Source organism: Neopsephotus bourkii, unplaced genomic scaffold (genome assembly GCF_033783945.1).
Source record: "Neopsephotus bourkii isolate Nb327-2 ecotype Australia unplaced genomic scaffold, CSIRO-AGI_Nbou_v1 NB_1358, whole genome shotgun sequence".
Lineage (NCBI taxonomy): Eukaryota > Metazoa > Chordata > Aves > Psittaciformes > Psittacidae > Neopsephotus > Neopsephotus bourkii.
This window is the reverse complement of record NW_026901837.1, coordinates 1,585,363-1,594,618: the sequence shown is the minus strand read 5'-3', so window position 1 is coordinate 1,594,618 and position 9,256 is coordinate 1,585,363. Positions and strand designations below refer to the sequence as shown.

Genomic DNA, 9,256 nt, shown 5'->3' with positions numbered 1-9,256 from the left:
TGTGATTGGTTGGTGTTTCTCACTGTTTGGATGTAGTGAGGGATTTCTTCTCCCTTATCAGAGGGGCAAGGGTTTGCAAGATTTTTCATCTTCCTTGTTAGCATATGGCACAGGATGTTTGCTACTATCAGTAGGATTTTTGGACATTATTAAAAGGTAGATATGATTAGGCAGGGTACTAAAAATCTATTATGGTGTTTAGTGTATTATCATGGATAAAAAGAGAAGCTTTGCTTTTTAACTTTTAGACCTAGCTTAATTAGTATTGTATTGTATGTTTAAAATGTTAGACTTCCAACAGAGAAAGTCCAATTCCATCAGCCAATATTTATTATGATCAGTGCAGAACTGACACAATTGTGTGCTCGCAGTATAAAATCCAACTCATGGCTTTAGCATTAGCCAACTATCTGAATGAGAGCAGAGGGGTGCTATTACTAAGCTTCCAAGTTGTAGTAATGTCTGAGTTTCATTCATGTATTTACTGTTGCCTTGATCATCTCCTTCAATAGAAAGAACTGCAAGAGAAAGAAATATACTTCCAAAGTACTATGAGCAGCTGTTTGTGGTTATCTCACATCATCATCTCCAACTCAAAAAGTCACTCAGACAGAGGATCTGAAAGAAGCTTGATTTTAAAACACATGGAACCTTGACCACACAACTGGAGCAGCTGACTGTCACATAATCCAAGAGCAGCCCTACCTTGGCTTACCAGAGGGTCTCTGTCCTCTGCTGCTGCCAGTGGAATTCCCATCCCAGCTGGGAGGGCAACATCAGGCACAGAGATTCATTGCTAATGTAGAAATGTTAATCTGTCTGGGGACAGGTTTCAGCTACAGACCAACTTGTCCCTGCCTTTAGGGTACATGCCAGGTTATAATGGTTATAGCCCTATTCTGCCAAGCTGTGAAACCACAGCCTTTGTATGTTCCAAAGAATCAAGTGTAGGAAGAATAGGAAAACACAAAGTCTGTATCTTGGTGTTAACTTTTGCTCCAGTCTTCTCAGGCAATGAAATGAGCTTCCAAGGATCCATGGTCTATCCAGAACAAATGGTGCTATTGGCAGTATGAGCATTTTGTGACTATACCACAAGTGCCAACCATAGAGTGATTTCCACTCTTGTCCATGTCAAGTTGGCCACATATGCTCTGTCTGCTGTGAGGAAATTTCTTGCTTTCTGTCTAATCCTCCAACAACCCAGCATATAGTAGTGGTGAGAGAATTACAACTTTGATGCTGTTGTGGCATTCTCCCTTAGGGCAGGTGTACACTAAGAAAAAAGGTTGTATCTGCAATAGCCAGAGTCTGCAAAGTTGCTCTGGAAGTGAGGTTAGTGAGAGATTTCCAGAGGCTGCTAGGGTGAGATGATAGGAAGAATAGTTTCAGGGTGTGCTGGCACCTCCATTCAGCGGATGCACGGGAGGCGGCATGGCTCAGGCATCCTAAGGCCTTTTCAGTCTGCCAAGGACCATAAGGACATCTTTGCTTTCTTCCTTGCTGTCCTCAGGACCACAGTTACACTGTTAGTACCCCACACCAAGCCCACCTTCCCCTCCTCAGTTGGCCAGAACTTCCCTGTGCCCTAGCAGCTGGTCATCATCGCTGCACAGGGGCTGGCCAGCTCACTGCTCCCTGGGACTCTCCCATGGCTCAATCTCAATCAGCTCTCCTAATTTATTTTCCCTTCAGTCAAATACATCTGCCATGAGTATTAGCATAACATTAACAAAATTTCTATTTCCATTCAGTTATGTGTTGTTGTGAACTGCATTTCTCTGGTAGGTATTTGTTTTTGCAATCATAGTGATGAAACACATTTATTGGTTGTAGCAGTTACAGGAATTCTAAATAAATATCTGTCTTTGTTTAATTTCAGTAAATCGGGATATTTCACTAGCATCATAATAATAGGGATTTGGGGAATACTATGTGTCCATGAGATAATTCTTTAAGCAATTTATTCTTGCATCAGCACTAAACCCCCTTCAATTTGGGCTATTCCCAGAAGCTAAGGGACTAGTTTTCTAAACTAGAGGAGTTTCTTTTTTCTTTTTTTTTTTTTAATGTTTGGCCAGATTTTGCTCTGGGTTTTGTATTTGTTTTGGTTTTGCAACTTTGGTGTGTGAAAATATGTAACTGCAGTTTTCCACAGGATGTAAATGGTACTATTTATAGTAACTTTTCTAACCTCCAGGTTAGCTTCCATTCCAAAAGGTACCAGTACTGTTGGTGTGATCACTATCAACTTATCACGCCCCAGAAGGACATACAGATGTTGTACACAGTGTAAGTGAGCCTGGTTTTGGTAATATTGTTATCCTGGCTTCCCTTTTAAATTTACTTGCTATGTATTTCCAGATAGTAGGCTGACACTGTCCAGATTTATACCTTGTTAATCCTTCCCAGCTGAACGGGAATGAATACATGCAATGGAGAGGTGAATTTAGGAGGTTTTGGAGGGTACTCACTTTATACCATCATTTGGCACTGTCTTATTATTATTTTTCATATTATTACAAAGTAATTCCAAATTACATTGCAAATGTAGAAAAGCTATGCAGTTGTGAAATATTGTTTAGCAATGCTGACCGTTTTCATGGATTGAGGCATTTCATTGATTTCATACATCTGAAATCTAGGGATTAGTTTCTGAGAAATTATTTCCCCACCGCTCCCACTTTGATGGAAGGGATCTATTGTTTTAGGGGCACGTCTGAACACATGGGATGCCTGTTTCTGGGAGAGCTCTATCATTCAAATGAGATGATATGAAAGGCAGAGTGTGTAAACTACAGCTGTAGAGAAGCAGATTGTAGCTAATGGATCCAGATTTTGCCAGGACTCATCTGAATAACTCGTTTTTGTGTGGAGCTGCTGCAAACAACAGTAACAAACTTCTTTCCACGTACCCTTGATTTGGCGTGTTTCTTCAATCTGCCTATGGAAATCTGTCCCCTAAACTTTTTGCAAAAAGAGCTAAATGAATTACGTAATTTTTTTCAGGACAATTATGATTCATAACGGTACACAATATGGGCTTTATTATGTTGCTTTTATATATCGGTATCTACCAGTGAAATCTGAGGATTGTTCTGTGAGAAAAGTCCTCAGGACCCTGCCTAAAAGGTTGCATGTGTTAGGGTTGCAAATGGTGTATATTAATAGGAAAATTCAATTTGTTTTTCTCTTCATCCTTCGGTAACATGTGAAGAAAACAACATGGTCTAAACCTAAGTACAGTATTCATGCTGGCCAACAACCCATTATTGCGCCACACAGAAAATTCCCATTGAGGTCAATGGAAGTGCCCTGAGCAGAGTGTCTCTTGGACTGAGCCTGTTTTTGTGTGCATGTATATGTGCGTGCATGTGTGTGTGTGAGTGTGTGTTGAGTAATAATTTTCCACACCAGAAAAAAAAAAAAAAGCAAAACAACTTTGTTGTCATGCTATCTTGCAAGGAAGCTAGGGAAGCTAGTTTCACCCACACAGAGTTGAAAGCACATACCACTCTGTTACAGCACATAAACACTGTTATCACGCTAGTTGCAGAAAGAGCACTGTCACTGGGACATTTTATAGGCATGGGCTTTTATACTATTCAGCAAGCTATTGAAAATTAAAATGTAATTAGTGTAGCAAAACAATAGTTTGCATCTTTTAATTACTGCTCCATTTTTTTGACAGAATGTTTTAATTATTGTTTTTTCTTCTGTTCTGTTTTTATTGATTTGGTGCCAGTTCAATTGTGTTACCAAGACCTCCCAGTACTCAATGAATTTACCTCAGGGGATTCTGCCTTCTTCATTGTTTTAAAATAAACCAGATCTTCAACTACCTACAAAACAAAATTAGAAGTGGAGGAGGAAAGAAAGAAAGGCAGAAACAAAAGGAGCAAGAGTGGTAGGAAGGGCAGGAGGGAAGGCAGGAGGGTAGAAGGAAGGACAGAAGGACAGAAAGAAGGGGAAGGGAGGGAGGGAGGGGGGGAGGGAAGGAAGGAAGGAAGGAAGGAAGGAAGGAAGGAAGGAAGGAAGGAAGGAAGGAAGGAAGGAAGGAAGGAAGGAAGGAAGGAAGGAAGGAAGGAAAGGAAGGAAGGGGAAAAGGGAGGAAATGGGGAAGGAAGGAAGGAAAGGAGGGAGGGAGAGAGGAAGGGAGGGAGGGAGGGAGGGATGGAGGGAAGGAGGAAGGAAAAGCAAGAAAGAGCAAGAGGAGGGAAATGAGAAAAAGGAATGAAAGGACAGAAGGAAAAGAAGGGATCAAAAGAAAAAAAAATCTACTGTTATTACATTCCTGAGTTTTTATTCATACATGTGTTAGTATGAAACTGTTATTTAGCTATCGCATTAGAATAGTTTTCAATTATTTAAGTTCAAAATGTTTTTTTATTTTTTGAAAAGTAGCAGGAAAGCTCAATGCACAAAGAAATCACATTGACCAAAATGTTAATGTTAGAATTCCAGTGGAGGACATTAACAAGCCCCCCACTTTGATAATTTTACAGTATAGTCCCTTGGGGAAGAAAATACACGTCCTGAGATGCTAGGTTATGGTGGTACTGTCATTCTCTGTGGGTGTGCATGCACTCAATTTATTGCAGCCTTTCAGCTGTCAGAAAAGTGCAAAGTAAGTGGGAAATGACACAGAGCACTGATTTAGAACACTTTCATCTCTATATGGTCTGTTTTCGTTAGTGATCAAGAGAGAGGAAAGTAGTGGTTAGGCACTATCTGTACTACAAAGCAAGCCCTGCGGAGGCTATACAGCACATGGTCTTTTGAATGATTGTATACCTCTAACTAGAAACAAACAAACACACAAAGCACTGTATTTATTTGAAAGACTTTAATAGCTCCTTTGCAGCCATTTTGTACATAACAGGAAGCAAACCATTCCAATTTCCAGCGTGTTTTATCCTAAAATATTTTCACCCATGGGGTTAGTCACCATGTATTTTGTCTTACTTTTTTCTTATTCCATATTTGTAAAATGTAGCAAGTCTTTCTTACTTCTTGTAAGGAAGACAAGACATTATTTACTTAGTATGCTGTTATTTGACTACTTAATAAACAGCTCACAGAGGCAAACAACAAGAAACACAGACCCAAGAAGACCAGCGCTGCATTTTCAATAGCAAGATCTCTTGGGACCCAGGCTCTGGGATTTTCATAGCAGAAGAATGTGGTCATACCACTCAAAGGCATTGGCGGTGGCTGGGCAGTGGTAGACATAAGGCCAAACAACGAGGAAGTGCCAGGGAACCTGAGGGAGTCAGGAGGATTAACACTGTATCTCTTCTGGGGATTCATAGTTCTGAGGTCCCTTTCTTCAGGGAGGATGGCCTCCAGTTTCCTCTCTCCAAGTAAACAAAGAAGGTCCACTTTGCAACTTCTACTCTTTCCGGTAAAGAAAGACATGAGTCTTGTAGCTCACTGCTGGTCCTCAGCACTGTCAGCCACTCCTGAGTGCAGGGTTTGGCACTGGACATGCCTATAATTCCAAAGCTGTGAAATACTACCTTCAGTCAATTTGACAAGCATTTTTCTTCCAGAATTTAGCCTTCAAACCCACAGATACTGGCAGCAAGTACCACACAAATCTTTAAAATCAAGCAGCGGGTAAGACCTGCTGGTTTTAATTCTTTTTTAACCTTTGCTAAGCTGCTGTTCTTCAGATTGCTGCTTAATTTCCCTCTTCAACATTATCTGTTGTTGGGGTTTTGTTTGTTTATTTGTTTCTTCACCCTGGAATGGTGGAATAGCCATGTCACAGTAATGAGCCAACCCAGATGGTGTCATGGTCACATCATGGCAGGCAGCCACCAGCTCCTGGCATTAGCCCTGGTGATGTTGTGGCCATGTTGTAGCAGGTAGAATGTTGGCAGCTAGCCTTGGACAGGTATAAAAATGGCTGCACCATTCCAGGCTGGCAGATGAGTAACCGGGTGAGTGAGGGCTGGGAGGAGAGAGCAGGGAGGCAGGGGCTGCCCATGATGATGGAAGGTGGCTGCTCCTCCTTTATTGCTTCTTCTGTGGATTACAGCTGGATGCTCAGACAGGGATGTTACTACATCATGGCACGCTCCTGTGCTTTACCTCCTCTGCCACTCATCTGGAGAACTGTCAGCTCTCTACGGAACAGGTGATAGCCCCAGCCTGTGCCCCATCACATTTCTGCAGGGAGCTGGAAGCTACCCATGGCTGTGGGCAAAGGGAGCTCCCTACCGTTTTCTGTGGGTAGTCAGTGCTGGGCCCCACATGAGCTACTGTCATTGGCCCTAGTGAGGCAGTGGGCAGAACAGTTGATGGTATGGCCCAGGGCATGTGTCTCCTAGCTGTAAGGGACATGTGGGGTGGAAAGCCTTGATGTGAGGCTGAGGGACCCCTGGGCAGGGGGCCAGAGCGGGGTGGCAACAGAGCAGGGTGCTCCCATTGTTGGTTCTCCTGTCTGCCACAGCTGCAGAAAGGGACCTGACCAAGTCGTAATACACTCCACTTCTCTTCTGCCACTCAGACGGCAAGTGTAGCAGCTTTCAGCAAGTATATTGACCTAAGGGTAAGGAAAGACATATGGCTCCAATCTGTAATCTGTCATGATCCTACAAGCAGCTGGAAGGTCCCCACAGCTGTGGACAAAGGGAGCTCCACATCACACACCTTTTCTGTGTGAAACTTCTTTGTGTGCAATCTCCTTACAAAAATGTGAGGGAAAACTGAAATTTACTTCACCAAGAAGATAAATCCTAAACTTCATCAGTATTGTTTGTAATAAATAAATACTTCAATTAAAACACATCAGCATTAAACATATGTATTGAAAGTCACTATGAACTACATACTAGCACCAAAATTTTGACCTTAGCTGCTTTCTGCTGATTTTCTAGATGTTTGTATTCACAGAGAATGCAATCAAAATCTATTAATATCCATGGTTCAACCCTGAGGACACACTTATACTTCCTGTCTTTTCTATACATAAAACATTGATGTATAAACATAGAGGCTGCTTCTGCACATACGTCTGGAGTGAATATCTCTCTGAAGTACCCCGTATACCTCACTCCAGATATCTGTAATATAGAGGTCTGCATCTGAGGCCAGGTTCCCTATATAGTCAGTGGAAAGAAATACTCACAGCAGATGATTCATCTGACCTGTTGTAGATATCTGTGTGAGGACAAAATCAACCGTGCCCTAGAAGTATCTATTTCCACTTCATTGTGGAGAACTTGCTGCACTGCAAACATCTGAAGTTTGATGCAGTGAATCATCCTCTTAATGCAAAGACCAATTATCCTCAGAAATCCCATGCTACTATCTGCCTTTGCTCCCTACAACACCATAAGCTTGTAACCACTGAGAAGCTCAGAAGTTGTAGATGAACATCTTAATAGCAGCATCCCTGGATTTCTATTAATCCATGACGCCTGCCCCCCATCTCCCCCAGGGTCTTGAGATACAACTGCTGTGGGCATGGAAAGGAGAGCTTCCACAGCACAGGAAGATGGAGCAGCTTCTCCATTGCCAGCATAGCTTTGGAACTCAGCAACTTGTGTGTGTACAACCTTTAGATCTATGTATCACCCCTCCAGAGGCCATGAGATGGTACTGATAAGCTTGTCTCCTCCTTCCAATTCACAGCTCCAAGGATTACAGCTTTAGGCATTGGCATGCTCTTTTGTTCAGAGTCCTTGCATTTTGCACCCCTTGCCTCAGTCCCCTGGGACCATGAACTCCCTCTGAAGCCAGAACAGATAAGGTACTTTGGAAGAGTATGAAGTTTGTACACATACAGTCCCTGCACCAAATGGTTTGTGTGCTGAAAGTCAGAGAAGATGGAGTAAAAGGAATCACAACATGGCTAATGTTTCAATATTAAATTGCAGGTGTGAGGAGGGTAAAACTGGAGTGAGGGAGAAGAAAAAAAACCAAACAGAAATATGATTAGAAATAATCCATTAAGCATCAATTTTTAACATGAGATCAACTCATGATCAGCAGAGTAAAAGCAAGTGTTCACCAATATTAAGCCTTACAGTACTATGCTTGTTTTCTGATTTGAGCCTAAGTGGCTCCCTCTGCAATGTGTGGTGTTTCTGGTTTGCTCAGCCTGCTCACATTGGCTCTGGTGTTTATTTACATGCACCCTGTTGTGAAATTGTTCCTCTGTGAACAGAGGTACTGGAGAAACTGTGGAACATTAATCTACCCAATAATATTGTCATAAGTAGGCTCCGACCCTGTGGTCTGCTCAAGACAGTAGACCCCTGGGCTGGGGCAAAACAGGATGTAAGCTGGAGGTCTTACACAAGTGACACAGCATGGATGAGCTTACACTTCCGATTACGATTTCACAAATGTTTGTTTGTTGTTCTCCTTCCCAGAGAGCTGTGTTTGGCAACCCATGGATCAGCACACCAGGACTCCAAAAATATGGTGTGATAGTGGCCAGGCTCTTTTTTTTGACAAATGGGAGCTGTGGGATACTCCTCCTTCCCTAGAAGCTTTGGCATAGTCATGGGTCCCCTCAAGAGCATTAGTCTGGCAGCACCCCGTGCCTTGGCAGCAGCAGGTAGTGTTTGCTTAGGAAGGATGGCCATCATGTTGTCTTTCTTCCTCCATCCTACACCGTGTTCCCATCTCAGGATGGTAAGACTTGGAATAAATACCTCCTGGTGATGGAAGGAAAGAGCTGTGGCTTTGGGATTATTTTTTTAGGCTATCTGCTGACTCAAGAAAGCTTATCTACATCTACATCTACATCATAGGCTGTTCACATCTCCAAAGTGTTTTATTGAACAGTAAAAGGTAGAAAACCATTTAGAAACAAGCCTGAGCCTGACGTAATTGGATGGTTCCAAAGCTGGAGCCCTGAACAAACGCAGCTTGCTTAAATTCAGCCCCTTTGCCCTTCATATGAAATCAATCATACCCTTAGTATATTGCAGTAAAACTTGCATGTCTTCATGTACGTATATCTGAAGCCTCCTGTACCTTTTCCCCTACTTCCACCTATTCCTATGCCTCTGGTCCTTCATATTTGCTACAGAAGGAGTGCCTGATGTTTGGGAAATACTGGAATAAACTAAAATAGGGTTTGTATAATGCTTAATCTTGTCATATGTGTCTTTTCCTTCTCCAAGTTTATGAAGGCCAGAGAAGATTAAAAGACTTAGTTTCACATTCCTAAAAGCAGTGCAAAACTTTCCATGCAAATTAGCTGGCAACTCCTCTTTGGATATCATGAACATAAAAA

At 42.2% G+C, this 9,256-nt stretch overlaps 1 long non-coding RNA gene across 1 annotated transcript; it reads left to right on the top strand.

Moving 5' to 3' along the window:
* The first annotated feature begins 5,882 nt into the window (after positions 1–5,882).
* On the top strand, positions 5,883–8,691 carry LOC133219502 (uncharacterized). Its single transcript, XR_009727459.1, has 2 exons — positions 5,883–5,945; positions 8,387–8,691. It is a non-coding gene; the product is annotated as an uncharacterized LOC133219502 (long non-coding RNA).
* The last annotated feature ends 565 nt before the right edge of the window (positions 8,692–9,256 follow it).